Here is an 18,873-nt window from a genome sequence, read left to right as displayed (position 1 = left end):
TCTCCCTGGAATACTACCGTAGCTTTTAACTGGTCATCATTCTGTTCTGCTCCTGTATCTTTCTTCTCCATTATTCACAAAGCTAACCAAGTGCTTTTTAAAACATGTAAAATAGATCATGTCACTCTTCTATTCAAAATGACTTTAGTCTTTAATAAGTCCAGTCTAGACCCTGTCTACTTCTCCCTCTTCGTATAGTACCACTTCTCCCCAACCCTCAACTAATTTCAGCCCCAGTAGTCTTCCTGCAGTTCTTCAGGTGCACACGTTTCTTCCCTCTGCCTGGAGTGCACTTCACTAAACTATTTGCCTGTTATCACATTCTATTTCTTCAGGTCTCAGCAATGTTTCTTCAAAGAGGCCCTTCTTCACACCCCTCTGTTTTCATTCCCCTTTTATATTCTCCCATAGTACTGTGAATTTTTCTTTATAAAGCTTATACTTATTTGCATTTCTATATTTATGTTTATGATTTTCAGTTTATTATTTGCCTCATGACTCCTCCACAAGCACAACGAACGCAGGAGTCATATCTATTTTGTTTATAATTTTTACACCAGGTGTCTAACTCAGAGCCAGACCCATGGCTTCACGAATATTTGCAGAAACAATGTTGAGGGAATATGACAAATACAGGATGAATGTTCTTTCTGCTCTTGCCTAGCCTGCCTATCCCCATCAGCAGCATCAGCAGGATCTTCACAGCAGCATCAGCAGGATCTTCACAACAGCAGTAGCTATGATTTAGTGAACGGCTGCTGTGGGCCAGGGCCTGTATTAAACTTTTCCATGTATATGCTCATTTAATCTTCACTATCATCCTACCATACTTTTCAGATAAGGAAAACATGCATACTCGAGGCCATACAGCTATGGTGAGACCAGAATCAAACCCATACCTAGCTGACTCAAGACCTTGATCTTGCCACAGGAGAGAGAACTGAGCAGGTTACCACTTATCCAGAGGAATAAATTAATGCTTTCTTTTTCTTAAAAAATCCTAATTTTTAAACTCTTCCTCAAAAGATACATTCCAATGCTTAACATTTCCAAATGACCAAGAAATCAAGCATGAATCGAAATGGTCTTCTTTCAATGCTAACTGAAAATTAATAATAAATTGCCTGTGTTCTAAGCTCAGTAAATCTTTTCATGATGTTTCTATTCTTTCAGTCTGTCACGTAGAAAGTAATATTGGTCAGGCAACAGTGAACCACTGCATTGATCCTGGTAGGGTCATTTTTCTCGTCACTCTGTATAGCTACCTCATCACCAACAGTGCCTTTTTCAACTAGCAAATAAAGACAGAGTCCACCTTAGTTTATAAAGAAAAAAGAAACATTGTAATGTAATGGAATTTTATTTGTGATTTCCCACAGCAGAAGTATTATATCATCTTAAATGCTCATAGGTAATGTGCTTTAGTTATTTAATCATCCCAGAATTTAATTACAAACCATTGACTTCAATAGATTTTCATTCTACTTTCCATTCCTTTAAGAATAAGGAAAAAGAAGACATTTACAAAAATTGTCATGCATGAATGTTATCTCAGAGACATGTGGGTTCTTAAAAATAACTCCAGAACTTTGTACGGGCAATTTTCAGACCACAAGGAAAATCTACCTTTTTCTGGTTGGCCTTTTAAAATGTCATAATCGTTAGCTTAAGGTAACAGATGGCCAACTGTATCCAATATTAAGCTGACCTTGAGTAACAAGGTCACCAGCACTCAGAATTTTTCTTTAAATTCTTATTTCTGTTTGGCTTCCATGTGAGTGTCTGTGAACAATATAAATATTCCTGGTTTTATGCTTGTGTTATTGTACATTGTATTGTATTGTATATTGTATATTATATTGTATTGTATTTGTTCCCATTAAACTTGACCCTATACCTCTTACCAAGGGGAAAAAAAGTTCTTCTCATTATTTTGATGAGACTATTATGACCTCTTTCATCAGCCTGGAGTACAAATGTGTCACGGTACTAGTCAGCTCAGCTGCCATAACAAAGTATCATTGACTAGGTGGCTTAAGCAACAGAAATTGATTTTCTCACAATTCTGAAGACTAGAAGGCCAAGATCAAGATTCTACTCAATTTGCTTCTTGGTGAGAGCTCCTTTCTGACTTGCAGATGGCCACTTTTTCCCTATGTTCTCACATGGTGGACAGAGAGAAAGAGATCCCTCTGGTGTCTCTTCTTGTAAGTACACTGATCCTATTAGATGAGGACCCAACCGTCATGACCTCATTTAACCTTCATTACCTCCAAAAAGCTCCATCTCCAAATATAGTCACACTGGAAGTCAGGGCTACAACATATGAATGTTGGGGACACACAAACATTCAGTCCATAATAGTCAACTTAATTTTATTTTTCAATTAATTAATCCAGTCTCCACATAGTCAAACAAACAGGAAGCTAAGAATCTTTTTGAGGCTACGTTCTTTCCCTAAATTATTTAAGAACACTTTTTCTTTAATGATTGCAAAAGAGTCCATTCTGCTTTCAAACACTAAGCATAGAAAATGTAAAAGTCAGATTAGTTCGCCAGTGGAGTCCAGCTTTCTCCCTATATTGCTTCTGCCTCTATAATGATGAAATTAACACTGGTCCTGCAGAGTCCTATGCTTCAGTGAGTTCCTAACTCCTCCCAGTTTTGAACAAGTCATAGTAGTGCCCATGATCTGGGTCCCAAGATGACAATTCAACCACTAGAACATCAAACTGAACACAGCCCTTGCCATCACCACCTAAGTCTAGGTATTGAAACTGGGTTACCAATCCAGACTTCTCCTCCACTCCTGAATTTTTTCCCAGGGCCTTGATTTCCTTCCCAGCCATAAAACATTAGTAAGACCATATCTCTCCCTCAGAGCAGTGCTTGAACTTTGAAAGAAAGGGTCCCTATGCATGTTTATTTACCTCTTCCCTAGCAACCACAGCCGCATATCCAGGGCTGTTATTCAGAGGAACATCCTTTCTCAAGTTCACAAACATCCTGTAATATCATTCCCCTAGGAATATGGGTCCCTTATATTTGCAAAACTGGAAAAATCCATTAGAATGGTTCTTCTGGAGGAAAAATTATATATATATATATATATATATATATATATATATATACAAGGAAGTGGCCAGAAAAGGCACATTTAAAAAATTTTTAATAGATCTTTATTGGAGTATAATTTCTCATTTTTATTCTTCATTCACCACCTTTATTTATACCATCAGCTACCAATCCACCGAACATTCAAGAGTATCTTCCTTAGGACCCGACCAACTTAGAAAGTGAAAGAGTTGGGAATTATAAATATTTTAAATTGTCTTCAATCGATATTTTCTATAATTTTTAAGGAAATAGAAATCATAGGAGAATCTGGGCAGCAACACATAAAAAAGTGTGACAAATAGAAAGGAGACACAGAGTTAGTGAAACCTGGACAAGAGGATAATGACACTGGGATTATGGCCATGGAAATGTTTTCAGATGATGTGAGGGCTTGGATATATGGGCCGGCTTCTTGAGAGCACACGGCAGAGACACTTCATATAAACCATCGTGCATGGCTGTGTATATGCAGGGATACAAAGGAGTCACAGAGGTACTGAATAAGCAGCAGATCAAGAAAGGATTTGCCTAGGATGGGAACATGGATGGGCCTTTTGTTAGGAAGATACCAAAATTAGAATTAAATCTGTGTTCTGGTTCCCATAGAGGAAGCTCCAATTTTCAGAACAGGGTGTAGGTTCTAAATAAGGATGTTGGAAGTGTGGATTCTTGAATATACTCACTCACAAGATAGCAATTAAGATCTTGTCTTATGTTTTTTGCAATACTCAGACAGCTTAAGGATACTCAGCAACAGGCCTCAGTAGTATTACTTTGCATTTACTCAAACATTCTCATCTGTTTATACCTTAGCTAAGGAGACTTTTTAAAATGTTTTGAAGAAACTAGTCTCACATGGTTGGTGATAACAGTAAGGCTGAGTCCTCCAGATTCCCATTCAGAGAAGTCCTTTCTATACTGATAGGATAAAAAAGTAGGCAGGTAGGGCTGTGAAAGACAGCTGTAAGCCTCTTCAGAGATTGCTTTAGCTCAAAAAAGTTCCTTCACCCAAGATTATATGCTTCCTAAAGTAACTCTCATCTAATGATTGACAGAGGCAGGGATGTAAGGGTCCAACTATTCTGACCCCAAAGGGACATCTCTGATGAGCTATTTTAGCTTCTGAGCTTCCTCTGGGGTTGGTCAAGGATGTCATCCAAGCTGCCTCAGAGTGTGACTTCTTCCCCAGCCCATTCCTGGTTCCCCGCCACACACACAATGAGGCAGATTATGGCAGATGTGGTAATATCCTTCCAATATCCATTATACACTTGGTACTTGATAAGAGAATTCCAAAATTTAGATAGGAATATTGCAGCTCAGATAAAAGAATTTATTTCCCAAAAGAATTATTTCCTTGCAAGTTAATATAGCTAAGGAACTACGTTTGGGCCAAGAAAATCTAGGAAAAACTTTTTTAAAGGAGAAAATGTACCTTTTTCACCCTTCCTTCTTGATACTGGTTGTAATAAAGACATAATGGCTGGAGACTGAGCAACTCTTCTGGACCATGAGGCAGCCTGGTAAATATAGTAGAGGGGCAAAATAGAACCCTGGGTACTTGATATTTGTGAAGCCATGACACCAGCCCAGACTATCTACTACTAGATTCTTTTTACATGAAAAGAAATAAATTTCTATTATCTAAGCAAATTTTGAGGAGTGTTTTTTTATTTTAGTTTTTGTTAGCTTTTTTTTTTTAACTTATAGCTGAATCTAAACTAATATACAAGAGGTTTGGGGGGTAGGGGTGGGGGAAGAATCAGCAAAGAGTAGAAGCAAAGGCAATTTCCAAGATGAAAGTAAACAACAATTCCAGGAAAAAACAAAAACAAAAACATGTTTATCTGGCTTAGAGAGCAAACTGCTCAGGTCAAAGCATGAAAGCTGTTTCTAGGAAAAATATCTGAAATTAATAACTCATCTGACATGTTTGACTGTCAAGAAAATTGTACTGAGAGGCATTTTAAAGAGTTATGGGAGAGTGTAGGAGACTTAGATCTTCAAAGAAATGAAAGACAACAAATAAGCAAAGTTTTAGGGCTTTAGTAACTACAGCGGAAATAAATTGTGTAAGAAATCAAAAGCATCATAGCATTCTACCTGGTTCAGCATGAACAATATTTATGTAGTCACAATAGTGAAAACATTGGATATTCTTTTAATTAAAAATTGAAATATGCTGAGATGATGTGAAGGGTAAGACAGGAGAAGAGGAATTTTGAGTTAAATCCTCAAATACCATAATAGAACATTTTTGTTGATAAAGAAGTATATGCATATATTTTGAAATTATGAAGATAAATATCTAGAAAACAAGCTAAATAAGTTGAAAGCAGTTGTCCCTATGGACTAGGACAAGGGGATCAAGTGAACGTCACATTTATCACTATTTACATTTAGTTTTTTGCAAATATTTCTCAACAAAAATAAAATATTTTCAAAAAAATCAGGAACAAAACTGAAAAGAGGTTAGAGGAAGGCCCAAAGAAATGTGAGAAACAGATAGCAAGAAAGACTGAAGTAAGTTGAAAACCTGGGAGTGCTTCAAATATCTTTGCAATGTCATTTCTTACCACATGATGTGAATAAAATCTGAGCTATGACAATTATAATTACTGCCAATATACTAAAATTTCCTCAGAGAACATTAACTTTCTGCCAATTCACATAAGCTAAATGCCCTTAACTTTCATTCTCAGAATGAATGTTCTTGCCAGGAGGAAAGATCCACGCTACATTCATTTCTAGAATTTGCCATATTGTGAGCTACTTCAAAAGACATTTAAGATCCAGGATTGCCAACAGGAGGTTTTTTCAGTATCTAGTAACTACCACAAACTTCACATGAAACTGCTATATAATAAAAAAGGAAAAACCTCAGCTTTTCTTAAGACAATTTGAAGACTTTGTGGGGTTCATTAGGTTCCCCTTTTGAAACTTAACTTTTTCTTTCTTTCCAACCATATGTGACCTCTTTTAAAATATTTAACCCTGGTGGTGCAGTGGTTGAGAGTCTGCCTGCCGATGCAGGGGACACGGGTTCGTGCCCCGGTCCAGGAGGATCCCGCATGCTGCGGAGAAACTAAGCCCGTGAGCCATGGCCACTGAGCCTGCGCGTTGCAACGCGAGAGGCCACAACAGTGAGAGGCCCGCGTACCGCAAAAAAAAAAAAAAAAAAAAAAAAAAATATATATATATATATTTAACCCTAAATTATGTCTTAATGAATATCTTCAGGAATCCGTGTTTTGTGTTACTTATATACTCTCTGCTTACAGAAGAAATAGCATTTTTATTCAGTTTTGTCTAAAATATTACCTAGCTTTTTGTTTAGTGGGTTTTTCCTGTCTTTTCCCCCTTATGTATCCATCACACATACCTCAGCTATAACTGTTAGTACAAGGCTTACAAATGTTTAAAGATGAGATGTGTACTTTAGTGGGGCTAACCAAAAGTTTATCCAAGTTTGCTTTCTAAATCAATAAACTCTGCCAAATACTCAACTATTTCAAATTTTTAAAAATGATGTGTATGTGACTAATATTCTCCTGTATTCAGCTATTTTCCTTCACTAATTAAAACCATTTAGATTCAATTTCTTCAAAAAATTTAAGAGAAAGTCCTTTTACATTTTTTTTTTTTTTTTTTGCGGTACGCGGGCCTCTCACTGTTGTGGCCTCTCGCGTTGCGACGTGCAGGCTCAGCGGCCATGGCTCACGGGCCCAGCCGCTCCGCGGCATGCGGGATGCAGGATCCTCCCGGACCGGGGCACGAACCCGTGTCCCCTGCATCCGCAGGCGGACTTCCAACCACTGCGCCACCAGGGAAGCCCAAGGGAAAGTTTTTTTAAACTTGTTTTTTGTATCAGAAAAATGTTATTAAACAGGCTGGACCCGACCTCCCAACTGCTTTAAGTAGGTCTTGATTAGAGGTTCCATAAACAGAAGGATTTTGGCTAATTTTGCTGTGTAACAAGTTACTCTAAAACATTAGTAAATAAAAACAACTATTTTACTTTGTTCACAATTTTCTGGTCAAAAATTCAGGAAGAGCTCAGCTGGCCATTTCTTCCTGGGCATCTCAAGCAGTTACAGTCAATGGCTGGGCTGCATTTATATGAAGGCTCAATGAGGCAGATTGTCCCAGATAGCTCATTCACAGGGAAGACAGTTGATGGAAGTTGTTTGCTGGGAAGTCAGCTGGGATGTCCACTGACCACTTCCACACAGCCTTTCCGTACATTGGTCTCAGAGTAGTCAGACCACCAACATGGAGGCTCAGGACTGCGAGTGTTCCAGTAAACAAGATGGAAGCTGCATAGCCATTTTCGGCCTTGCTTAGAAAGTCACTCGAAGTCACTCCTTCGGCATTCTAGCAGTCAGTAATGAGAAACAGTCCCACTGAGATCCAAGGAGAGAGGAAATAGATCCCACCTCTCGGTCAAACCAAAAAACTTGTGACTATTTGTCTTAAACAGCCACATGAAGTATAAATGTTGAGGTCAAGTTGTTATAGCCCAAGTTCATATTGTTATTTTTGTGGTATTTTTGAGACTTCATAGTAAATAGTTATTTTGGGTCCCTGTGCTTTTAAAGAGTTTACTAAAGTTAGCCCCATCCTGTTGCATAATTGAAGTCATTTGCTACCCCTGAGTGTTTCTTTCTCTTTGACAAATCTTCCACATTTAGCTTTTAACAAACATGATGTTTTTGCCAAGTAGATGTTACAATGGAGAGTTTCTAACCACCTCCTACCACATTATTAAAATACTTTTCCACTTGTTGATTGTCACGTTCCTCTCTTCCATATTTCCTTACTTTCATTCCCTCCTTCTCTCTGTCCCCACACCCTCTTCCTTCCTTTCTTATCCAATATGCTTTGACTTTTTGGTTCCACACTCTGCTAGGCACTGGAGATATTGAGATAAATAACAATATTCCCTCCTCTACAGGAGTTGCCTTTTGGTGGCGAAGATGGGAACTGAAACTGACAAACAGTGTGGTAAATATGATTGCAGAGATATGTGCAGAGGATTATGGGAGCACTGAGGCAAGACTGAAGTGCCTCAACATCTAAGTTACTGAAGAGAGCGCGGTACAAACAGATTCATATTCAAAGAGAGAGAGAACAGATTCAAGGTCTGAGATACATGACTATGACACCCACACAGTTCTGGATCATGGGTTTTGAAATATAAATCATTTTATCTCCTAAAAATAAGATTCTTTTAAAAACAATATTAGCCACATTTACACAAACATCTGAAAATATGCATTAATTTGAAATCAACTTCTCCCTCCTTCCAATAATCAAACTATCGAAAGTCAGCTTCTTTAGGGTAGCAGAGATAGCAGGAAAATCCCATGAGATTGTCAGAACTGCTAACCCACTCCAGTGATTGGATTCTCACAGCTCAATTAAAAGAGAAATAGCAAGCACAGCTGGTCACGAAATTTAAAATATTTATGAGGATAAAAGGCCCTTAACGGTGTTTTTTTTTTTTACTATCAATTCATAGCTAGATGGAAGGGGAATACTTTGGAGTCTTTTACTTCATTATACTTTCTAGGACAAAACATACCAACTATTTCCCTTTTGGTTTAGCTTGAGAATCAAATGAATGCTTGATTTTTCTGATAATTTTAAGGCAGTTTCTTCCTATCTTTCCCTCAGGAGAACTTGGATCTTCACTGTTGTTGAGAGAAGGCAGTGAAAAAAAATTTCCCAGTTTATGAAGTATCATCAGCACATTCTACTCAGTAGAATGCCAGGTGTCTAAAGTGATTCAGTTGAACAAATGGTTAAGTTGGGAGACGTTTAAAGCATCTCGTAAGTAGGTAAATGGGTTGCAAGATGTTTAATACACAGGAACAACTGCTTGCAGACTAAACCACTGGGACTTCTTGGCATTTTTAGGAAGAAGGAAAAGATTGGGAAATGTTCCTTCTACAGGCTAGCCTGTATTACATTGGGAAACACTTGCAAGTAGAGATGTTAGTCATATGTCCCTCCGTCTCTGAATTCCCAGCATCTAGCGTAGTGCCTGACCAGAGTGTGTGCTCAATAAATTTCACTAAATGTGTGAAGCAATAAATGTGATGTACAGACTGCAACATAATAAAATATAATTACCAACTATTGCTAGGTAAAGGGTGGATAAATTAAGTTGCCTTGTATTTGAAATGTTGAATTTCATTTTACTTGGTATTATTCTAAGATATCAACTATTTTTATCAATATCATCCTAATCATAAATCTTGAAGAAAGACATGCCATATTCTCGTCTGACATGACTATAAGGAATATATAAGACTTTAATAAGTGCATAAAAATAGAAATGAGGACTCCAATGGGTTAAGAGAATTTGGTAGTAAGGTACTTAGTCTGCCCGCACAGTGAGGGGGAGATAGAGTAATACAGTAATGATCCACTTAATTATTTCTAAAGTATTTTTGATAGATGCATGTCATAGCTTAGCAGATGTGACAGTGACATTGATTCTGCACACTGACAGACTCTTTTATTACACATTTTACAGTTCATTACAGTGTTTATTCCCCCAATATTTAGCCTTCATTTCTATTGCTACTTAAAGTTACTTTGTCTTGATTTTTAAAAGGGTGGGTTTTATCTTGCAGGCTGAGACATACATTATGTTCTAATTCCCATTAAGATCAAAGAAATATGTAATTCTTACCATGCAAGAGCTCTGGTTCCATCTCACAGAACTAACATTCCACATTGCTATTTGGTTCTCATTTTAGAAAAGCATCCATTTTAGTTAATTTTTGCAACAGCCATTGCCAGATAACCAAATTCCCTTTTTCTAGGAGCACTAAAATCAAAATGTTAATAAGGACTAGGGAATCAGGCTTAGCTTGCTTATACATTTTGCAAAATAAGGATGCTGTTTGTAGAAGTGCCATGCTCCTGACATTTCACTATGAACTTATTCTTCAGTTCTTCTGTTGCTTATTTTCCTTTTCTTCTTCTTATTTGAAACCCACTCTCCATAAAAAAAAAAATGATTGGATTGGATTGTTTCTTCTGGAATATTTCTTTCCTTTTGATTAGGGACTTTTATTTTTTTGTGTTGAGGTATTTGTTTGGTTTTTTTTTAAACCAAAGGCATTTATTTGTACCTGTTTGCTTTAGCTATCATTGTAGCAAAATAGGAGAATTATATGAAATGATAGATTTCAGTTTTAAATTCTTCACTTATCAATTGATTTACACATTCATTTACAAATATGAACTGAGCCCTATGAGTTGGGGGTCTACTCACTGCATTTTGTTTTCTTATTTATAGATATTGCTTCTATTTTATTCATACTGGAGAACTATGTTACAGCAGGCTTCAGCTTATATAGGGTCCTTGACCAAACACTTATTTTAGACTTAGGATGAGATAGACACTATGCTCAAACTGGGGAGTTGGAAATAAATTAAACCTGGCTATCTACTTTAAGGAGTCTAATGAGATAGAAAATGTATGAAAATATATCATATTTGGATGCTCAAAGGTAAGAGAAAATTCAGCACAGTCTAACCTTAACTTTCATTCTGTTTCTTTGTGATTCTTTAGCCTCTTGCCTTCTCCTGTATGTCAGTTTATCCTCAGGCTAACTTACCTTGTGGTTCTACACAGAAGCAGGGACTATGTACTTCCTCCATTCTCAACCACTGATTAAAATTATGCACTTTACCTTGATTGGAATATTTCTGCGTCAAGTGTGTCTAGGGGAATCCCGGTGTTTTGGGCTTGAGACGGGTTCCTTCCTTTTTCTTGACCAATTGATGTAGCCTGAGGAATGTGATTAGGCTTATTAGTTTGCACCCTTGAGCAGAGGGTAGAGAAGTCAATATCCCCCAAACCACAGTTCTACTACACAAAAGCGAAAGATGGTTACTTAGAGGGAGATTCAAGTAGTGTTACAAAATAGAATGGTGGGAAATTGGTATTGGTAAGGCAACCAATGACTGGATCTGGATAGCATCAGTTTTCCACCCACTCCCACTTTATGTTCAGACTCAGCATTTTATTATTATGGTAGCTTGATTACAAAATTGTCCAAATTGTTCTACATGCTAAGCAATTTGACTTTGTAGGTCCTCGCATCAAGGGAAAGTCTGTTCTCCTATTTCTTGAATCTGGGCTAAGCTGGTGATTTCATTTAACAAAATAATGCCTTGGAAATGATCCTGTTTTGAGCTTGGCTCCCAAAAGGTTTTATGTGCCTCCACTCACTCTCGGAACCCTGCTGCCACCCTGTAAACTAGCCTGATCTAGTTGGCTGAAGGCTGGGAGACCACATAGAACAGAGACAAGCAGTCATTCCAGCTCAGGCCATCCCAGACCAGTCAGTGACCCAGGATTTGACCACAGACACGTAAGTGAGCCTAGTCAAGACCAGAAGGATCTGCTAGGGAGGTGAAAGCAAGGGCTTACACAGGGCCACAATTGTTTAGTTATGATTCTGAAATCCAATAAACTCTTAAAATCAAAAGAGTTTTTATTAATTTGCAGGAAATCCATTTGGCGGCAAAACCAAATGTGAACTTATTGAAAGGCTACTTACACTCTTTCTTTACCCAAACTAGTGTGAATATCCACTTTTTGCTGAAAGATATATGAATGCGTTTGATCACAGTGTGCTGTCCCAGATCCTACTGGGGATTTTACAAAATATATTATACATGCAAAGTTCTGGCTTTTTAAATTACTTAAAGAAAACCCCAAATCAAACAAGAACCAAAACAAACAAACAAATCACTTGACTTTTGAAACATATCAGGCTCAAGAATTTGGGGACCCCAAAATTATTTTGCACAGAATGTCATCCCCTTTCTTTTTCCTCTTCCCATTCTTTTCACAAAGAATCTTCCCTAATCTTCTTACACTTTTTTTTTCCCCTTCCCTCCTCCTCCAGAATCCTTCTCTTCTAGCCTCTCAGGGTCTGACTTCATCCTCCTTCCCACTCTGGGATTTTCCTCCACCACCTCTTTCCTTAAATAGTACTACTTAAGCCTTTCTCAGCTTCCCAGTTTGCACCTTCATATATCACCCAGCTCAGCAAATTGAAAGATATTCCTTGACATTTGCCGTCTTTTGAAGGCAAGTGAAGGTTGGAGATCAGGGGTTAAAAATGATGACTAATGCTCTCCCCTTTCACTCATGTAAACAAATATAATGATATATTACTGATGCTCTGATAGGAGTGTAAGAGCTAAATTAGGCTGAGGTACAAAGAAAGTAGTGGTCAATTCTACCCAGGATGGAGAAGGCTTATTAAGGAACTTTATAGAGAAAACCATGTTCTAGAAGAGTTGGCCTGTACTGACACATTGGGGGAATGAAATTCAGAATCAGCTAGTCTAAGTAGGGGAGGCAGCTTTAGAAAAGGAAAACTGTGGGTACAGCAGGGAATATCAGTGAGTCGCATACAGTTTATGAAGCTGGAACATATGGTGGGAGATGAGGAAGAAGAGTTAGGCAAAGGCCAAGTCATAAAAAAACTTTCTCTGAAATAAGCTTCTTTCAAAAATCTGTAAGATTGTCAGTGGGGAAGAAGTCAAGAGAAATCTCTAAAATATGAAAAGCAGGATAAGGTGTGATGGATGAAATATGAGACCACTAAAGGGAAGCTATCAATACAGATGGAGCAGCAAATCCAACACAAAATGTCCATTGTGGAGAGGAGCATAATAAAAAAATGATAAAATATTTGAGGAAAGACATTCCATGAAAGAGAGACAAAACTGAAGACCTTATACCCAATAAGTAGTTAAAAGAACAATCAAAATTGATATGGTTATAAATTTGAATATATTGTATAATTAATATCCATGGAGAGTTATGTCAGGACATCATATTTAGAAAATAAGAAATAGCATAGATGATTACAAATAAGAAAACAATAAAATGGTTAAGAAGTGAAAAACATAATTGTTGAAATTAAATAATTAATAGATGGACTGAGCAACATAATGGAAGCAGGTGAAAAACAAATTAATAGCTAAAAAAGTAATAATAATATACTAATATTATTGGATCACTTATATGCCAAGCATTGTTCTAAGTGCTTTGCATACATTTTATTTACTTCTTCCTCACAGTAGTCAAATAAGCAATGCTATTATGATCCTTATTTTACAGATAAGAAAATTAAACTACAGGAGTTTTATAAAACTCACTCAAAGTCACATGTGTCAACTCCAGATAACACCTACTAAACCACTGTACAACATATAGAAGATTGAACCTAAGAATCACTTTAGAATGCAATACAAGAAGATAAAAATATGGGTATAAAGAAATAAAGGTTAAGGATAAGGAGAATAGAGCTAGAAGTTGCAGCATCTAAGAGCTTAGTGATAATGAAAAGGGAGCAATATTTAAATGTATGATAGTCGAGAATTTCTTACAACTGAAGAAAGATAAGATTCTTCATTTGAAAGAAGCCATTAAGCCATTAGACAATGGAGCTTAGGTACAGGATTTTAAGAAGAGGATTGCCATAATCAGATTTTTTCTTTCATAAAGATCAATTCATGGGCACTGTTAAGTATAAATTTGAGGCTCAAGATTATAGGCAAGGTACAACCTATCAGATAATTGCAGTAGTCCAGACTAGAGATGATAAGAGCTTACACTGAGGAAGGAGAGATAAGGAAGAAGAACCAAGCACAGAGTCAGAAAACTGACGCTAATACTAACAATAAAGGTGAGATACCAAACTGTCAAATCACATACCATAAAGTTTAATGACATAAAAAAAATTTTTTTAAAAAATGAAGCACAGCCACCACCTAAGACACTTACTAATCTAGGGTCTCCAACAGTAGCATGGCAGAATTGAATCATAAAGGGTCTTGAAAAATATGAATCAAAATATGAAATAGTATCTGATATGACTGCTGAAAATAAAATAATTTATTCATAACAGTGTTTCCCAAAGTTTATTTTATATAGCAGTAGTTCTACAAGATGCTTTGTGGCAAATTAAAGATTCATAATCCTATAAGTTTGGGAAAACTTTAAAAACAGGTCTTACCCTTAGAGTCTCAAATCATGCCTTAACAAATTAAAGAGTCTCAGAAGTATTATAATAATGAAACCTGCTGAATTTTTAAAGAGTAGAATACTCTTCAGGAATATTTAGTTATACCCCGTGACACTAATTTATGTGTGTATGTATATATATGGAAGTACATATATTTAGGAAAATAGTATTTTAGAGGCATACGTTTATGCATTTATAGGAATTCAATTTTTATTATTCCTCTGACGTACATTCAGAAGTATGGAATATAGCTTTACAGTGTTATTATGCCTTTCAAATATTTTATAGAAAAGGAGAATGTGAGAAAAAATGAGGAAGATTCAAGTAGAAAGATAACTTAGTTTAAGTATTAATAATATCACTCAAAAGATTAGCAGTAATAATAATTATGATATGAAAAAGTCTAAAATAAAACCTTTACTCTCTTTAATGTAAAAGGAAAGCAAAATATAATAATTGCTTAAACCACTATCTAGTGGTAGATAACCAGATCCCTCTGTCCCCCTTCTGAGCTCCTTTTTGGCTCAGGAGGGGCTGCAGTTAAGGAAAGAAGGCTGACTTGTGCCGAACAAGTTCAAAACCTCACGGCCACAATAGAAGTTTGTTTTATGCTCGCATCTGAGTCTGATGTGGATCAGGTGACTCTCTTCTAAGCTGTGATTCAGCAGCCCAGGCTGCTTTCATATTGTGGCTTCAGGGTCATTTTAGCATCATTCAGATAGCACATGGCATGAAGAGTAAATGGGCAGCAACATCAGACCCTTAACTACCTTATCCTAGAAATTAACTCACATCATTTCCACACACATTCCATTCCCCAGAACCAGAAATGTGGCCCCACAGAGATGCAGGGAGTACATTCATAGTTTGGATTGGTGTATCTTCTTCATGAATTGACCCTTTATCATTATTATTTCCCTCCATACCTGGTAATATTCAACGTCCTAAAGCCCACTTTAATACAGCCACTTCAGCGTCCTTCTGATTAATGTTTGCATGATATACATTTTTTCCTGTAACTCATCTATATCTTTATATCTAAATTTCACTGTCATTAGCTCTTGCTTGAAGATGGTTTTTATAAGCTCTTTGATTACACTAAGCTAGATCTTCAATCTATTCCCCAGCATGGTCTTTTAAAAATTCAAGTATGATCTTATTCTCCTGCTTAAAAACCACCATTGACATTTTGTTGTTTTTAGAATTAAATCCACACGCCTTAGCCTTGATTACAAGTCCAAAGATGATCTGTCCTCTACTGAAACTTCCAGTATCATTACTGACATTCTTCCCCTCACATTTCATACTGTATACATACTGAACTTTTTTCAATTCCAGTAATTCCACTTCTGAATTGCCATCCATATGCTACCTCATTCTTCTAAGGACTAACTTCTTTCTGGATATTATATCATCTAGAAATCTACTTTGACCTGTCAATTCTGAATTAAGTACTCTTCCTTTATGTTCCTGCTGTACCATTTATTCCTTTATCACAGCACTGATGAAATGGCATTACACTTGCCTGTTAAACTGGCACACCCCCCATCAGATTGTAAACTCCCTGAAAGTTAGGATGTATCCACTCAGTTCACTGCTGTACATCTGAAACTTAGCATAGAATCTTTTGACATTTAATTAATACTTGTTGAGTGAGTGGCTGAATTATTGAATATTATTAATGACTTTAATAAGAAATTTCAGTGCAGTGATAGACCCATAAACTGGAACATATCTCGAAAAAGAGATGTGATAAAGGACAGGGAAAGAGTTGAAGTCAGTTGAGATATTTCTTGAATAAATAACAGGAGACCATGGTGGTATGGTATCAGGAGTACTGAATGATTTTATACTCTCCCACTCTCCATGCATAACAGTATTTTGGATGAAGCCAAGCTAGAGAAAACTGTCTTTTAGTTCTTCTTAAGATGAGAGAACAAACTCCTTACACTATGATACAAACTCTTAAAGCAGAGATTCAAATCAGGTGCTTGAAACCTGAATTCTCTCCAAAAGCATATTGATCTTTTATAATGAACTACTACATACAGTACGGTGCATGAAATTAAGAGTCAACTCCGATATCTAACTCAAAGAGAATGCTCATATAAGCATATCTAGTCAACGTGCCAGTGTCCCAAAGCCTCTCCTTTTGCTTTCTGCAAATCACTATTCCCTCCCTCCCTTGCATATGTAGCCTCTATCTTGAAATTTATGGCAACCACAGTCTTGCTTTTCTCATTGTTTCACCAATATCCCAAAGTACTCTGATATAGTTTTGCCTCTTTAGCTAACAATATAAATGGACTTGCACAGTTACACATTAGTATTTTTTAGTGGCTAGCTTCTTTTCTTCATTCTTACTGTTGGGTTTTAAAATATTCATAATTATTAATTTTTATCCAGAATGTACTCATGGTATTTGGATCAGAGACATTACCATTATTCACTTAAAAAGCAAATAATGACCATGTGGTTCCCAACACTCCACTTTTACCCCTGGGACAACACGACGAAAGCCAAGTCAAATGTCTTATGCATACAAACTTCAAAGTCTTTATCAGAGATGAGAAACAGAGAAAAAATTGATTTTGTCTGCTTATACACAGAAGCCAGAAAAAGCTGCCTTTTCCTCCCCTCCCAAAAGAAGACAGAAAAACTTCACTCTTTGGACACAAGAATCTCTGATTGAAACTTGACTGTTTATCCTCTATATCTTTTTATCCTCACTTTTGTCTTTTTCATCCTTTTGTCTCTTTGCGCTTTCTTTGAGATGTTTTATTCTGATCTACCTCCAGTTTACTAATTCTCTCTTCACTATGTCTAATCTCTTAATCTGTCCACTGAGTTCTTAATTTTGATTCTGGCAATTTTCATTTTTTATTCCCAGTTCTCTGACAAAATTCTAAATTTTGTCTTATTTCATTGAGCACAGTAAATATAGTTATTTAAAATTCTCTAGGGACTTCCCTGGTGGTCCAGTGGTTAAGAATCTGCCTTCCAGTGCAGGAGATGTGGGTTCCAACCCTGGTCGGGAAATAAGATCCCACAGGGCACGGGACAACTAAGCCCATGTGCCAAAGCTACTGAGCCCACGCACTCTAGAGCCCACACGCCACAGCTACAGAGAAGCCCACGTGCCACAACGAAGATCCCGCATGCTGCAACTAAGATCCGACGCAGCCAAATAAATACATAAATATTTTTAAAAAAATGAAATAAAATTGTTTAATATCTGAAATCTCCCATTGGTCATTTTCTATTATTTTATGTTTCTGTTTGTTTTCATATGTGTGATATAATCTTCTGATGTGCTTGGGGTTTTTCTTTGTTTTAATTTTAAAATAATTATAGATTCTTGGAACGTTGCAATGATATTACAGAAAGATCGTGTGTACCCTTCATTCGGTTTCCCTCAATGGTTACATTTTGTGTAACTATATATAATATCAATCCAGAAAACTGCTAGTTTACCACATGCGTAGATTTGTGTAGCCACCACCCCAATCAAGATACAGAACTACTCCATCACCACAAAGATCTCCCTCATGCTATCCCTTATAGTTATGATCACAGCCACTCCTATATCACCCACAATCCTTAACCCTTGGAAACCACTAATCTGTTCTCCATCTCTATAACTTTGTCATTATGAAAATGTTATAGATATATAACATTATATATATGCTATATATAATGTTATATACATTATATATATATATATATATATATATATGAGAGAGAGAATTATGCAGTATGTGACCTTTAGAAATTGGCTTTTTTTATTGTTATTTTTTATTCTGAGTTAATGTATTTGCAAAATTGTTTGTAAAACTGGTTTGAGATGATGCAGTATTTTTTTTCCTTTTTCAAAGATTGCTTCTTATGCCAAGTACCTGGTGTTCTAGCACTCTGAAATTACCATGGTTAAATTTTAGGGATTGACACCTTAACAAAGTGAGGTGCACTCCCTGTGAGGTCCCATCTAACTGCTTCACACTGCTAGGATGCAACCTTTTAGGATTTTTAACCCAAAGTTTAAGGAGTGGAGCAGATTCACTATAATTCCTTCCCTTGGTGGGCTCAGAACCCCAGTCTCCACTCTCCTTAGCTTCTTGGACTCTCAACTATTTCCTCTTGAATCATCTAACATCTCCAAGTAAAAGGAAACTCCAAGCTCCTGACTTGCCTCACGGACTCTCTCTCCTTTTCTGGATTGTAGCCCAGTAATTTTTCTCTATCTTGTTAAATTTACGTGTCTTCAAGCAAGTGATTTTTGGACATTTTGTCCATATTTCTTTTTTTTTTGGTTCCCCCTTTTACTTTATTATTTATTTATTTATTTAGCATCTTTACTGGAGTATAACTGCTTTACAATGGTGTGTTAGTTTCTGCTGTATAAAAAAGTGAATCAGATATACGTGTACATATATCCCAATATCTTCTCCCTCTTGCGTCTCCCTCCCACCCTCTCTATCCCATCCCTCTAGGTGAACACAAAGTACTGAGCTGATCTCCCTGTGCTATGCAGCTGCTCCCCACTAGCTATTTTACGTTTGGTAGTGTATATATGCCCATGCCACTCTCTCACTTTGTCCCAGCTTACCCTTCCTCTTCCCCGTGTCCTCAAGTTCATTCTCTACATGTGTGTCTTTATTCCTATCCTGCCCCTAGGTTCTTCAGAACAATT

The sequence above is a fragment of the Phocoena sinus genome, chromosome 17 (genome assembly GCF_008692025.1).
Source record: "Phocoena sinus isolate mPhoSin1 chromosome 17, mPhoSin1.pri, whole genome shotgun sequence".
Lineage (NCBI taxonomy): Eukaryota > Metazoa > Chordata > Mammalia > Artiodactyla > Phocoenidae > Phocoena > Phocoena sinus.
The sequence above is the reverse complement of the archived record's forward strand: the minus strand, read 5'-3'. Positions refer to the sequence as shown.